Raw genomic sequence first — 14,233 nt, 5'->3', positions numbered from 1 at the left:
ATTTTGGACCCCTGTAACTCTGGTTTGCAGAGATGTAGGGACCCCATCTTTGGAATCCAAGTCTAACAATATGTCTTCTACCTGCATGAGACATTTCGTGAAATTCAGACGTTGCTAACGGCCATGGCTGAGATTTATGTACGTCACCATCACTACCATTGAAATAACCCAAATAAACAGGTTTTTGTGACCCTAGGCTATGACCTCTTTGGCCTAGGGGCCCGAAACTCACCAGTCATGTTCCCCCTTAAGGGTCCCTACAATGCTAGAAAATTTGCCACTGCTGATCAATTGCCCTTTGAAAAGATGTGAGATTTTGGAACTGTAAATAGGAGGCCCAATGAAAGCCTATGGGGGATTTTACCAATTTTGGACCCCTGTAACTCTGGTTTGCAGAGATGTAGGGACCCCATCTTTGGAATCCAAGTCTAACAATATGTCTTCTACCTGCATGAGACATTTCGTGAAATTCAGACGTTGCTAACGGCCATGGCTGAGATTTATGTACGCCACCATCACTACCATTGAAATAGCCCAAATAAACAGGTTTTTGTGACCCTAGGCTATGACCTCTTCGGCCTAGGACTGCATTGAACGCGACCCACGCATTGTGCGCATTCTGGACAACACCAATTACTGGGTTTATACCCTTCTGGATCCACGGTACAAACACAATGTTCCAAAACTGCTTGAAGAAAGAGTCCGACAGGTCAAAATGGAAGAATACCAGCAGGCCCTTGTGGAGACTTTAAAGAGGAGATTGACATCCTCCCCCTCCTCTAGCCAGTTGTTCGCCGACAGACTGACTTCCGCAAACCCAGGACGACCAGGAGGGCAGCAAACAACACAAGCCGCAGCTAGTGCCCAAAAGGGAATGGTATCGGCAGTGTCCTTGGAGTGGGAAAATTTTCTGACACCCATGCAGCAGCACACAGAACAGCAAGCGTGCAGATCCACCTCCAACACCGATCGCCTGGAGAAGATGGTCAAGGACTACATGTCAGATGGCATAGCTGTGTTGAACAATCCATCTGCACCCTTCAACTATTGGGTATCGAAGCTAGACACCTGGCACAAACTGGCAATGTACGCAATAGAGGTGCTGGCTTGCCCGGCAGCCAGCGTTATGTCGTAACGCTGTTTCAGTGCTGCCGGAGGCATTGTCACAGATCGGCGTATCCGCCTCTCCACAGAAAATGCAGACCGTCTGACTCAAATTAAAATGAATCAATCTTGGATTGGAAACGACTACGCAACACTCCCGGACCCCAACCAAGTAACATGAACAATGAACATCTGTGATGGGTTAGCGTTTCCGGTCCCTGTTTATTGAACCTCTCATCTGTATTACATTTATGACTGCATGGCGACAAAACGCAAATTGCTATCCGCACGCTTCTTGTCCTCATGCAAGGCCTGGGTTGTTGTGTCTCAAAGCGTGGCCTTCTCCTCCTGCACCACCCTCCTCCTGTTCCATCACGTGTGCTGCTGCTGGGTTAGCGTTACCGGTCCCTTTTCCTGGAACCTCTTATATGTATTACATTTATGACTGCATGCCGACAAAAAGCATGTTACCTGTGCAAAGAAAACAGACATTTCCCGCATTTAAATGACAGTTTTCCCTTTGAAACTTTAAAATCGATTTTCTCAAAAACTATAAGCTCTTTTTGCTAATTTTTTTTCCTCTTGTACCCACTCCCAAGGTGCATATACCCTGTAAATTTGGGGTATGTAGCATATAAGGAGGCTTTACAAAGCACGAAAGTTAGGGTCCCCATTGACTTCCATTATGTTCGGAGTTCGGCTCGAACACCCGAACATCTAGATGTTCACCCAACACTACACGTGACCCGTTCGGCCAATCACAGCGCTAGCCGAACGTTCGGGGAACGTTCGGCCATGCGCTCTTAGTTCGGCCATATGGCCGAACAGTTTGGCCGAACACCATCAGGTGTTCGGCCGAACCCGAACATCACCCGAACAGGGTGATGTTCTGCAGAACCCGAACAGTGGCGAACACTGTTCGCCCAACTTTAACCCTAACTTATTAAAAAGGGTCTCATGTCATGTCTAATGATATGGAAGGAGGTCTTAAGGGTGACTTTTGGTAGAATCAGGGGTAGCCCTTACCCATTCCTGCCAAAGTTACATTTATTACGACACTTGATGCCTGAAAAAGTTCTTAATGACAGTTCTTTTTAATTTCATCATTATAACTCCCATCATATAACTTATCTTAATCACTATAGACCTCTTATCTTCTTAAAATCTTTATTTAATGAAAATAATCAGAAAAAAGTGCATCTTTAAATCTGGATCAGTCTTTGATATGGACAAATGACAATCCTTCCTGCTGAGGTTATTCATTGGTTAGATCAATGAGGAACCTTGGTGAAAAATTCAAAGAAGCTTTGGATCTGCGCATTACCCCCACCATACTAAACTGGATGGGAGCCCCCACAAAAGCATTTTTGAAACTTCCACAAGGTTTCCATATGGATCAGTGATATTCTTCTCATTGCTTTGTATCTGAACTAATGGGAAGCCCTGTGAAATGCAGCAGCCACTTTGGCACAGGCAGCTTACTCGGCAATACCATAGCCTGCAATGTTAATTCCAGCTATGGTGCCCTAGTATGCTTATATTCAGTGCACTTTTTTTTTAAGTATTTATATAGCACTGACATATTATGCAGCGCTGTACAGAGTATATTGTCTTGTCACTAACTGTCCCTCAGAAGGGCTCACAATCTAGTCCCTACCATAGTCATACATGTCTGGGTGGCTGTATGGTGTAATGGTTAAGGGCTCTGCCTCTGACACAGGAGACCAGGGTTCGAATCTCGGCTCTGCCTGTTCAGTAAGCAAGCACCTATTCAGTAGGAGACCTTAGGCAAGTCTCCCTAACACTGCTACTGCCTATAGAGCACGTCCTAGTGGCTGCAGCTCTGGCGCTTTGACTCCGCCAGGAGAAAAGCGCGATGTAAATGTTATTTGTCTTGTCTTGTCTCGTCTTTGTCTTGTCTATGCATGTATCGTGTAGTGCATGTATCATAGTCTAGGGCCAATTTAGGAGGAAGCCAATCAACTTATCTGTATGTATATGGGGTGTGGGAGGAAACCCACACAGACATGGGGAGAACATACAAACTCCTTGCAGATGTTGACCTGGCTGGCATTTGAACCAGGGACCCAGGGCTGCAAGGCGGGAGCACTAACCACTACACCACCGTGCTACCCACTTGACAAAATATTGGCCACAGGTTGGCAAGTGGCATTGTAACGGTGTCATTGATGGTAAGATAATTACATAGTAGACATATTTCATCAGTAAGCAAGAATGTAGGAGCAGGAACGGTAGTGTTAAGTGTAGGGGTAGGAACGTTAGTGTTAAAAGAAGTGGCAATGAGGTTAGTGCTGTGGTAGAGCAGTTAGTAGCATTAGTAGGTGGTTTAGTGTTAAGTGTAGCTGAAGAAGAAGCATTAGTGTTAAGTAAAGTGGGAGTAGGAGGTTTAGTGTTAGTTGTAGTGGAGGTAGGAGAATTAATTTTAGGTTTAGTGGGGGTAGGAGGTTAGGAGGATTAGCCTGGGAGTTGTAATTAATGGGGATTTAAACTTCAAATCTCACATTTCTGCTGTAGTGAAATCATCCTGAAGAACATAGCAAAAATCAAGCACCTCAGCCCACAGAAGTTCTTCAATATTAGTTCATGCCTTCATTACATCCTGACTGGACTATTATAATGCTCTCTCTACACCGCCCTTCCAAACAAGGACTTATACCACCCACCGCTTATACAGAATACTGCTGCTAGACTGTTCAGTAACCAATCGCTTCACTGTCACATAGAACCGGTCCTGCACGCCCTTCTGGCTACCCATAAAATAGAGGATCCTATTCAAGATCGGCCTACTGGCATTTAAATCACTACATAATCTAGGCCCTTGATACATGAAAGAAATGCTGCAGCTGCGTAGCAATCCCTGCAATCTCAGATCCACAGGTTGTAATATTCTAGTCATACCCAGTGTCCACCTGAAAACTTTTGGTCACAGAGCCTTCTGTCATGCTGCTCCTACGTTTTGGAACGCCTTACCTCGGCAGATCAGGACAGCTCTGCCATTGGATGTATTTAAATCTAGACTGAAAACCCACCTGTTCAGTTTGGTATTTGAGGAAATGTAATTGTATCCTCTGGGTCAATATTTCATCCTACTACCACTGTACTACCTACTATTACTGTATCTGAGAGAGCCTAAGTGCTTTGAGTCCTATGGGAGAAAAGCGCTATAGAAATGTTATTGTAATTGTTATTAGGGGTCTACATGAAAAGGGCGCAGGTAAAAAAGGGCGCCTGGTGGAGCCCATATATACTAACTTCGGCTACAAAAAAAGGCGCCTGGTGTAGCCCATATAAACTTCGGCTACAAAAAAGGCACCTGGTGTAGCCCATATAAAAACTTCGGCTACAAAAAAGGCGCCTGGTGTAGCCCATATAAAAACTTCGGCTACAAAAAAACTCTGGGATGTGTTAATTACTATTCCCCCTCCAGGCCGCCATGGATAGTGGGGGAATGAAATAATTCGGCTTCCAGCACTTGTAGCCCATATAAAAACATAGGCTACAAAAAAACTCTGGGATGTGTAAATTACTATTCCCCCTCCAGGGCGCCATGGATAGTGGGGGAATGAAATAATTTGGCTTACAGTGCTTGTAGCCCATATAAAAACAAAGGCTACAAAAAATGCAATAATATGGGCTACAAAGGGGCGCCCTACTGTAGCCGAAAAAAATACGGGCTACAAAGGGGAGCCCGCTTGTAGCCGAAAACCTTGTAGCCGAAAAAAATATGGGCTACAAAGGGGAGCCCGCTTGTAGCCTATATCAAAACTCGGGCGCCCTTTTCTACACCTTGTAGCCCATATTTCCAGAAATAACATTGATGTCTATGACGGCGCCCTTTTCATACAGGCAGCTCGGGCGCCCTTTTCAACCGATCCTGTTATAAGTGTTAGGTGTAGCAGGAGCATTAGTGTTAGGTTTCACAGGAGAAGAAGGTTTAGTGTGAGAGAAGGGATTAGCATGAGTTTGACGCTAGCATTACATTATTAAAGCAGTATAAAATCCTGACATAATATTCAATAAAAACACGGTTTCCTATTTTTTTATATGCCATACGGTTATCATATTTGCTTTTGTGCATAAGTATTATTATTCATTTATAAATTACAAGTTCCCAAAGTACACTTTTATTGCTCTGTGAGCTGACTTTGCATTTTATTCATAACCGCTTTATTCATCTTTTAATTTAAGCAGAAATACATTCTGATTGTCTGTCTGTGTTCAGGAGAGTCTGCATAGTCAGAGAATAGGTCACATTCCTCACTTGATACAATTAAGTAAACACAAGATAACATTAACTCCATTTCGGATGCTTCTAGCTTTCCCTGGCAAGGGACTTGTAAAGTCCTGTGTGTAACCTTTTGAATGCTGTTCTAGTAAAAAAAAAATGGTGGTAGTATATAATATGCTGTAAATAATCTTTTAGAGCAAAGAAAAAAATGCTGGGTTTCATTCCGCTTTAACAGTATAATATTGGTAATATAAAATTACTGATTAGCGATGATCGTAATCTGCTAACTTTAGTGGTTAATAGCAAAGACCACATACATGCTATTGTCCCCAAAATTGCTACATGTTTTAAATACAATAGTGGAAATAAGCAAAAAAACTAAATAATTATTCAAAAAGACCTTGTCAATTTTGAGAAAATGGTTTTTAAATTGTCATTTTTTTTGAGTTTAAAAACTATTTTTTCCTTTGCATTTGAAAGATTCTTTTGACTTTTGAAATATTATTTTGACCTATTTCCGCTCCTCTCCTTAACATGTGTAGCAATTTTGGATAGAATGGCATGTATGAGGGCTTTTCTATTCACTGCTAAAGTTTGCACAAAATTACATGAAAATTACACATAATTACTACTCCAGATTACATTTTAAAACAAAATCATTACTATTTTCCTAAAATCTTGCATTACAATTTTGCATTGTAATTGTAAATTACAATGCAAAATTAGGATTATGCAAAATCCATGCTCATCACTGTTACTGATATTAATAGTATTGGCTGTGCATGCCAAACCTTTTACTATCTATAGTAAATGTCCACTTGTAAAACTTCAAAATATGCTTCTGCTAGGGCCTCATTTAAAGGAAACATCAAGCAAAAGGAAGTAAATGAGCTTTACTAACCCAGGGCTTCCTCCAGCCCCTGGCAGCTGACATGTCCCTTGCCACAGCTCCGGTGGCTCCCGGTGCCCTCCGTTGTGGATACCAGTTTTGAATGGGATGAGCATTCAAGTAAGGAAAGAGTACAGGTCCTTCTTTTCAGATCCTTCTCTATATCTAAAAATTCCTCAGCTGTTCTCATATGATCTGTGAGATAGCAGGCAGGGCAGAAACAAACAGTAAATCATTCCTCTATGAATAATGACAGAAAAGTGTAACTTGGCTACATGGTATAAGCCTAGCCTTTAGCATCAACGCCGACACAAATTGTTACAAACAGCTGGTAAACAAGGCATTTTTTTTCACCCAGGCTGTGATGAGAGACCTCTGAAAAGCTTTCTAGTGTTGATGGCTAAAAGCTCTATAGGTATGTGAGGTTTACAGAAGGACAGTTTCTTTGATAGTTGTTCTTTAAATAAGAAATGAGAGGGAAAAACGGATTATGCTAGTTGTGATGTGTAGCTGGATCAGATTAATCACAGGACTGACTCAATGACAGATAAGCTCCTGCTCATGCTCATAGTCTCTGCTTCAGCTGTATGTAGCTGTAAGCCTGGTGATCAGCTTTACCAACAGTTGTTGCAGTTTTATTTGAGTAGTTCATAGACAGCACTTATGTAGTGTCTGCATGAATATTCAAAGTGCTGCTATTCAATGGGACTATGGGAATATAATTAAAACTGAGCGCTTCAGTTGACAATGTGTAAATTTGTCAAAAGAGTTCTTAAACCAAATAAATTATGTATTTTTAATCAGTAAAATATATGGGAAAATACTAAAGAAATAATAGTAACACCATGTTCTAATGTAACAATTGACAAATACATATTTGGTTTGTAAATTTTTGTTGTTCTTTTTTGTAAGAAATTTGTATATTATATTGATACAATTAATACAATAACATTTCTATAGTGCTTTTCTCCCATTTGGCAGAGACACCAAATGCGAATGGACCATGAGGCAGTGACTTAATTATTGCCTGAGGAAGCAGCTATTACCTGCGAGATGTGTAACACAAGTGGAGTCTAAAGCAATTAAAAATTTGGTTTTGACTGTACCTCACAATTTATGTCGTCAATTTGGAGGTAAGTCCACCATTACTTCCCACTTTTAAACTGCTTTGGGGTATTTGATTCTTCTTGGCACCTCTGTTTTACAAATTTCTGCAGTATATTATATTTTATATTATATTTTGACTGGGTAAAATTTCACACAAAAACAGGAAAATGTTTGCTCACTCATTGTTATAACAAGCTAAAAGTAGCACACAGTGGAACCATATAAAAGTGCTTAAACAGACAAATACACAGACTAACAGAGGAGACTCGTCTAGAGACCCATAACTTCACATATCTGAATATATATGCAAATTATTTTTCTGCATTTAAAGGGCAACTGACCTGAGAGGAATATGGTGGTTGCCATATGTGTTTCCTTTTAAACAATGTACATTTCCTGGCTGCTCTGCTGATCCTTTGCCTCTTAGCCATAGACCCTGAACAAGTATGCAGACCAGATGTTAGAATTAAGTTTGACTGGAATTGCTGCATGCTTGATGTCAGGTGTGTGATTCAGACACTACTGATGCATGAAAGATTGATAGGATGCCAGGCAACTCCACCGCACACTCCTCGCTCTAGCGTCTGACGTGACAGCGAAGATTATGAGGTGGAATGCAAGGAAGGTATGTATCTGCCCGCCGCTGCCCACACCATAACTTTAGCTGGAGGGGAGCGCAGAGGGGAGAGCCCAGAGGTGAGGGAGAGGGGGGGAACTTCCCCTCTCCCCGCCGACTGTGGCCAAGGCTTTCCCCTCATGCTGCCACCCCTCCAGCCCCCACAAAACGGCCCCGAGCGGGCCCGGGGGGGGGGGCGCCCCCCACAGGCGCAGGGGCTGCAGGGCCTATTGGTATGCCAGTGCAAGGGGGGAAATCTTCCCACATACTGGCTTGGAAAGCAATAAAATACCAATACTTGTTTGAATCTTTCCCAGCTTTCCACATCTATGGAAACAAATTGGCTGAGTTCCACTTTAATACTTTAGCTTGGCACAATTCTATTCCGCAAAGAAATGGTATTTATTTTCCTTGGTTATACCAAAAGCAATAAAAATGTCACCATGTCAATATATCATTTAGGGCTATGCACGACAGACAATATTCTATGTATTTGGAATAGTGAGCTCAGACAAGCTATGAAATGCTATGCATTGTATACAGAGCAGCTGCTACAGTGATTTGCGAAGAATCAATACAGCTTAGAAATCATGGCAGGTAATGCTCATTCATTTCTATTCAGACACAGGTACTTAGATCTTGCCTTGAAAAAAAGAGAAAACAATGATGTTGGATACAAAACAGACATTGAAAACACAGCTGCATTCTGTGATATTGGCTTATAAAAATGTAATGTTCTAGTGCTAGTAAAGTAAGCCCTTTTGCCTAAAGATAAAAAAACCTAACAAACAAACAAAAAAACCTCCATTTTCAAAGCTCAATTTTTGGCTGTACCTTGTCAGTTCCCATCTGAATATAGTAATTTTTTTGTTTCACCTGCAGACCCCAGAAGAGACGGCTATCTAGCTAGAACATCTACTACTTGCAGCAGGAAAGACAGCAGCTGTACCACTGCTAGCACCCCACTGCCTTTAATGTTACACCCTTGCTACCCGAAGATATAGGATGATCATTGCCAGAACTCTCCAGAACTCTTGCAAAATCTCCTCGCCAATTCCCACTGACCAGCTATCGTAATTTCTATTTGCTGAAGATCAATGTGTTGGAAACTCCTCTAGTGAACCTTAAAGTGTAAACAGCTCAAAGTGTGTAAAACCAGTGTGTAAAACCAGTTTATAAACTTCAGTAAAAGTCAATGCTAACCTTACATACTTCATTCACTAAGACAAATAGCATGCCTTATCAAAGTTAGCACGCCTTTTCAAAGTTAACACGCCTTATCAGAGTTGCATCACGAGCGCTACAAACCCTGAGGGACTAAGGGCAGGACCAGTGGAGTGCTTGTCATTGCCAATTAGCAGGCATAAGTTTGCTATGATACTCTGATAAGGCGTACTAATGTTGATAAGTCATGCTAACTTTGATAAGGCATGCTATTTGTCTTAGAGAATCAAGCCCATAGAATGTTAAATGTTAATGTTAAATGTTATCAATCACCAGGCATAGTTTTTAGGGTGATGTCCTCTGTTTTACAACCTCATGGACAGACATAACTATTTGGATGTTGTGTGCCATCCCTAGTGTCTTTGCCACACCTACAGAGAGTGATCAATTATTAACAGCACTGTTTGTGGATTGGGACTATTCATGCTTTGATACCTATAGCACATAATAAATACTGCTGTTAACCACTTGAGGACCTAGGGCTTTCTACCCCTTAAGGACCGGCCACTTTTTTTCCATTCAGACCACTGCAGCTTTCACGGTTTATTGCTCGCTCATACAACCTACCACCTAAATGAATTTTGGCTCCTTTTCTTGTCACTAATAAAGCTTTCTTTTGGTGCTATTTGATTGCTCCTGCGATGTTTACTTTTTATTATATTCATCAAAAAAGACATGAATTTTGGCAAAAAAATGATTTTTTTAACTTTCTGTGCTGACATTTTTCAAATAAAGTAAAATTTCTGTATACATGCAGCGTGAAAAATGTGGACAAACATGTTTTGGATAAAAAAAAACCCATTCAGTGTATATTTATTGGTTTGGGTAAAAGTTATAGCGTTTACAAACTATGGTGCAAAAAGTGAATTTTCCCATTTTCAAGCATCTATGACTTTTCTGACCCCCTGTCATGTTTCATGAGGGGCTAGAATTCCAGGATAGTATAAATACCCCCCAAATGACCCCATTTTGGAAAGAAGACATCCCAAAGTATTCACTGAGAGGCATAATGAGTTCATAGAAGATATTATTTTTTGTCACAAGTATGCGGAAAATGACACTTTGTGACAAAAAAAAAAAAAGTTTCCATTTCTTCTAACTTGCGACAAAAAAAAATGAAATCTGCCACGGACTCACCATGCCCCTCTCTGAATACCTTGAAGGGTCTACTTTCCAAAATGGGTCATTTGTGGGGTGTGTTTACTGTCCTGACATTTTGGGGGGTGCTAAATTGTAAGCACCCCTGTAAAGCCTAAAGGTGCTCATTGGACTTTGGACCCCTTAGCGCAGTTAGGCTGCAAAAAAGTGCCACACATGTGGTATTGCCATACTCAGGATAAGTAGTATAATGTGTTTTGGGGTGTATTTTTACACATACCGATGCTGGGTGGGAGAAATATCTCTGTAAATGACAATTTGTTAATTTTTTTTACACACAATTGTCCATTTACAGAGATCTTTCTCCCACTCAGCATGGGTATGTGTAAAAATACACCCCAAAACACATTATACTACTTCTCCTGAGTACGGCGATACCACATGTGTGGCACTTTTTTGCACCCTAACTGCACTAAAGGGCCCAAAGTCCAATGAGTACCTTTAGGATTTCACAGGTCATTTTGAGAAATTTCGTTTCAAGACTACTCCTCACTAGTGTTGGGCGAACAGTGTTCGCCACTGTTCGGGTTCTGCAGAACATCACCCTGTTCGGGTGATGTTCGAGTTCGGCCGAACACCTGACGGTGCTCGGTCAAACCGTTCGGCCATATGGCCGAACTAAGAGCGCATGGCCGAACGTTCCCCGAACGTTCGGCTAGCGCTGTGATTGGCCGAACGGGTCACGTGGTTCGGACCCGAACGCGCTCTGATTGGCCGAACGGTCACGTGGTTCGGGTAAATAAATACCCGAACCACGTCATATCTCCGCCATTTGTCTGTGGGTTTAGCTTTGGGTAGGCAGGCAGGGTAGTTCGCGCTCCAGCCACGCTAGCCAGGGTCCCCCCTGTCATTGTGTCACTGCTGGGAACAGTAGTACACCGCTTGCTCAGCCACACTATATAGCATTCTGTTTACTGCCACTCTGTGTACCTCGCTCAGCCACACTATATAGCATTCTGTTTACTGCCACTCTGTGTCTGCTGGGAATAGTAGTACACCGCTTGCTCAGCCACACTATATAGCATTCTGTTTACTGCCACTCTGTGTACCTCGCTCAGCCACACTATATAGCATTCTGTTTACTGCCACTCTGTGTCTGCTGGGAATAGTGGTACACCGCTCGCTCAGCCACACTATATAGCATTCTGTTCACTGTTCTGTGTCTGCTTGGAATAGTGGTACACCGCTCGCTCAGCCACACTATATAGCATTCTGTTTACTGTTCTGTGTCTGCTGGGAATAGTGGTACACCGCTCGCTCAGCCACACTATATAGCATTCTGTTTACTGTTCTGTGTCTGCTGGGAATAGTGGTACACCGCTCGCTCAGCCACACTATATAGCATTCTGTGCACTGTTCTGTGTCTGCTGGGAATAGTGGTACACCGCTCGCTCAGCCACACTATATAGCATTCTGTTCACTGTTCTGTGTCTGCTGGGAATAGTGGTACACCGCTCGCTCAGCCACACTATATAGCATTCTGTTTACTGTTCTGTGTCTGCTGGGAATAGTGGTACACCGCTCGCTCATCCACACTATATAGCATTCTGTTCACTGTTCTGTGTCTGCTGGGAATAGTGGTACACCGCCCGCTCAGCCACACTATATAGCATTCTGTTCACTGTTCTGTGTCTGCTGGGAATAGTGGTACACCGCTCGCTCAGCCACACTATATAGCATTCTGTTCACTGTTCTGTGTCTGCTGGGAACAGTAGTACACCGCTCGCTCAGCCAGAGTATATAGCATTGTGTTTACTGCCACTCTGTGTACACCGCTCAGCCAGACTATATACCATTGTTTACTGACACTCTGTGTACACCGCTCAGCCAGACTATATACCATTGTTTACTGACACTCTGTGTACACCGCTCAGCCAGACTATATACCATTGTTTACTGCCACTCTGATTCTGCTGGGAACAGTAGTACACCGCTCGCTCAGCCAGACTATATAGCATTGTGTTTACTGCCACTCTGTGTACACCGCTCAGCCAGACTATATACCATTGTTTACTGACACTCTGTGTACACCGCTCAGCCAGACTATATACCATTGTTTACTGAAACTCTGTGTACACCGCTCAGCCAGACTATATACCATTGTTTACTGCCACTCTGATTCTGCTGGGAACAGTAGTACACCGCTCGCTCAGCCAGACTATATACCATTGTTTACTGACACTATATAGCAGACTATATAGCATTGTGTGTACACCGCTCAGCCAGACTATATACCATTGTTTACTGACACTCTGTGTACACCGCTCAGCCAGACTATATACCATTGTTTACTGCCACTCTGATTCTGCTGGGAACAGTAGTACACCGCTCGCTCAGCCAGACTATATACCATTGTTTACTGACACTCTGTGTACACCGCTCAGCCAGACTATATACCATTGTTTACTGCCACTCTGATTCTGCTGGGAACAGTAGTACACCGCTCGCTCAGCCAGACTATATAGCATTGTGTTTACTGCCACTCTGTGTACACCGCTCAGCCACACTATATAGCATTGCGTACTCTGCCAGTCAGTGTGTATATTGCTGGGATCAGTAATACTCCACTCACCGTCAACCACTATATGAGCTCAACATGAGTTCCCCAGAGACCTCCGCTGTGAGCAGCACTCCCAACAACAGCAACAGCCAACGCCCCACGCAAGCTATAACATCCACCCCAGCAGCCAGTGGTCAGCAGCAGCCCTCCCCGGAGGAGAACGTTGTGTCCATCAGTCCGTCGCCAGAGCGATTAATGAGGGCTGCCATTGAGGAGATGATGGGGCCTGATGTGGAGGAGGAGGTCTGGCTCAGGCCAGCATCCCAAGTTAATGTTGAGGACGATGAGGGGTCTGTGTCTGGGGATGTTGGGGTGGCAGAGGTGGTGGGTGGGTCAGACTCAGGAGAAGAGTTGTATGATGAGGATGATGATCGGGACCATCTGTATGTGCCTCAGAGTCCGACCCCGGAAAACATGTTGTATCGTGTGTTTAGGTACTAAAATCTGCGTTCCCTCCCAGTAGTGTTGGGCGAACAGTGTTTGCCACTGTTCGGGTTCTGCAGAACATCACCCTGTTCGGGGTGACTATATAGCAGACTATATAGCATTGTGTTTAATGCCACTCTGTGTACACGGCTCAGCCACACTATATAGCATTGTGTTTACTTCCACTCTGTGTCTGCTGGGAACAGTAGTACACCGCTCACCCACCACTGTATAGCATTGTGCTCTGTGTCACTGCTGACAATAGTGGTACACCGCTCACCCACCACTGTATAGCATTTCTGTACTGCCACTGTACTGCTGCCAGTCAGCGTGTACTTTAAGGATAAGTGAAATGAGGAAGAAATCCGGTGAAAGAGGGAGGGGCAAGGGAAGAGGTGTTTCCCCTGACGGTTCACGTACAGGCCACAGGGGAGCACCCAAGAAAACCCACTCAATACTGCCCATGTTGTCCAGGACAACAACCCTCACAGATCCAAAAGAACAGGACCAGATAATTACTTGGATGACCTCTCAAGCGTCCAGCAGTGGGTTAAGCAGCACCAGCACATCACGCACGAGGTCCGAGTCCTCAGCCAGTTAAAGTCTGGGCTTTCTTTGAAGACTGCACTGAGGATGTTACCATGGCGATTTGCAAGGTGTGCAAGACCCGCCTGAGCAGGGGGAAAAGTATTAACAACCTCTCCACCACCAGCATGAGCCGCCACATTCTATCCAAACATCCCACTCTGTGGGCAAACGCGGCAGGACAGGGTACCACCAGCAACACTGCCTCCCTTGGGTTCACCAGACTCACCACCAGACCCGCCTCAGCAGCAGCAGTAGCCCAGCCATTGCGTGGTTCACAACATTCACAAACATCAGACGATGCTGACACTGTCA

The sequence above is a fragment of the Hyperolius riggenbachi genome, chromosome 2 (assembly GCF_040937935.1).
Source record: "Hyperolius riggenbachi isolate aHypRig1 chromosome 2, aHypRig1.pri, whole genome shotgun sequence".
NCBI classification, from domain to species: Eukaryota; Metazoa; Chordata; class Amphibia; order Anura; family Hyperoliidae; genus Hyperolius; species Hyperolius riggenbachi.
This window is presented reverse-complemented; position numbering follows the sequence as displayed.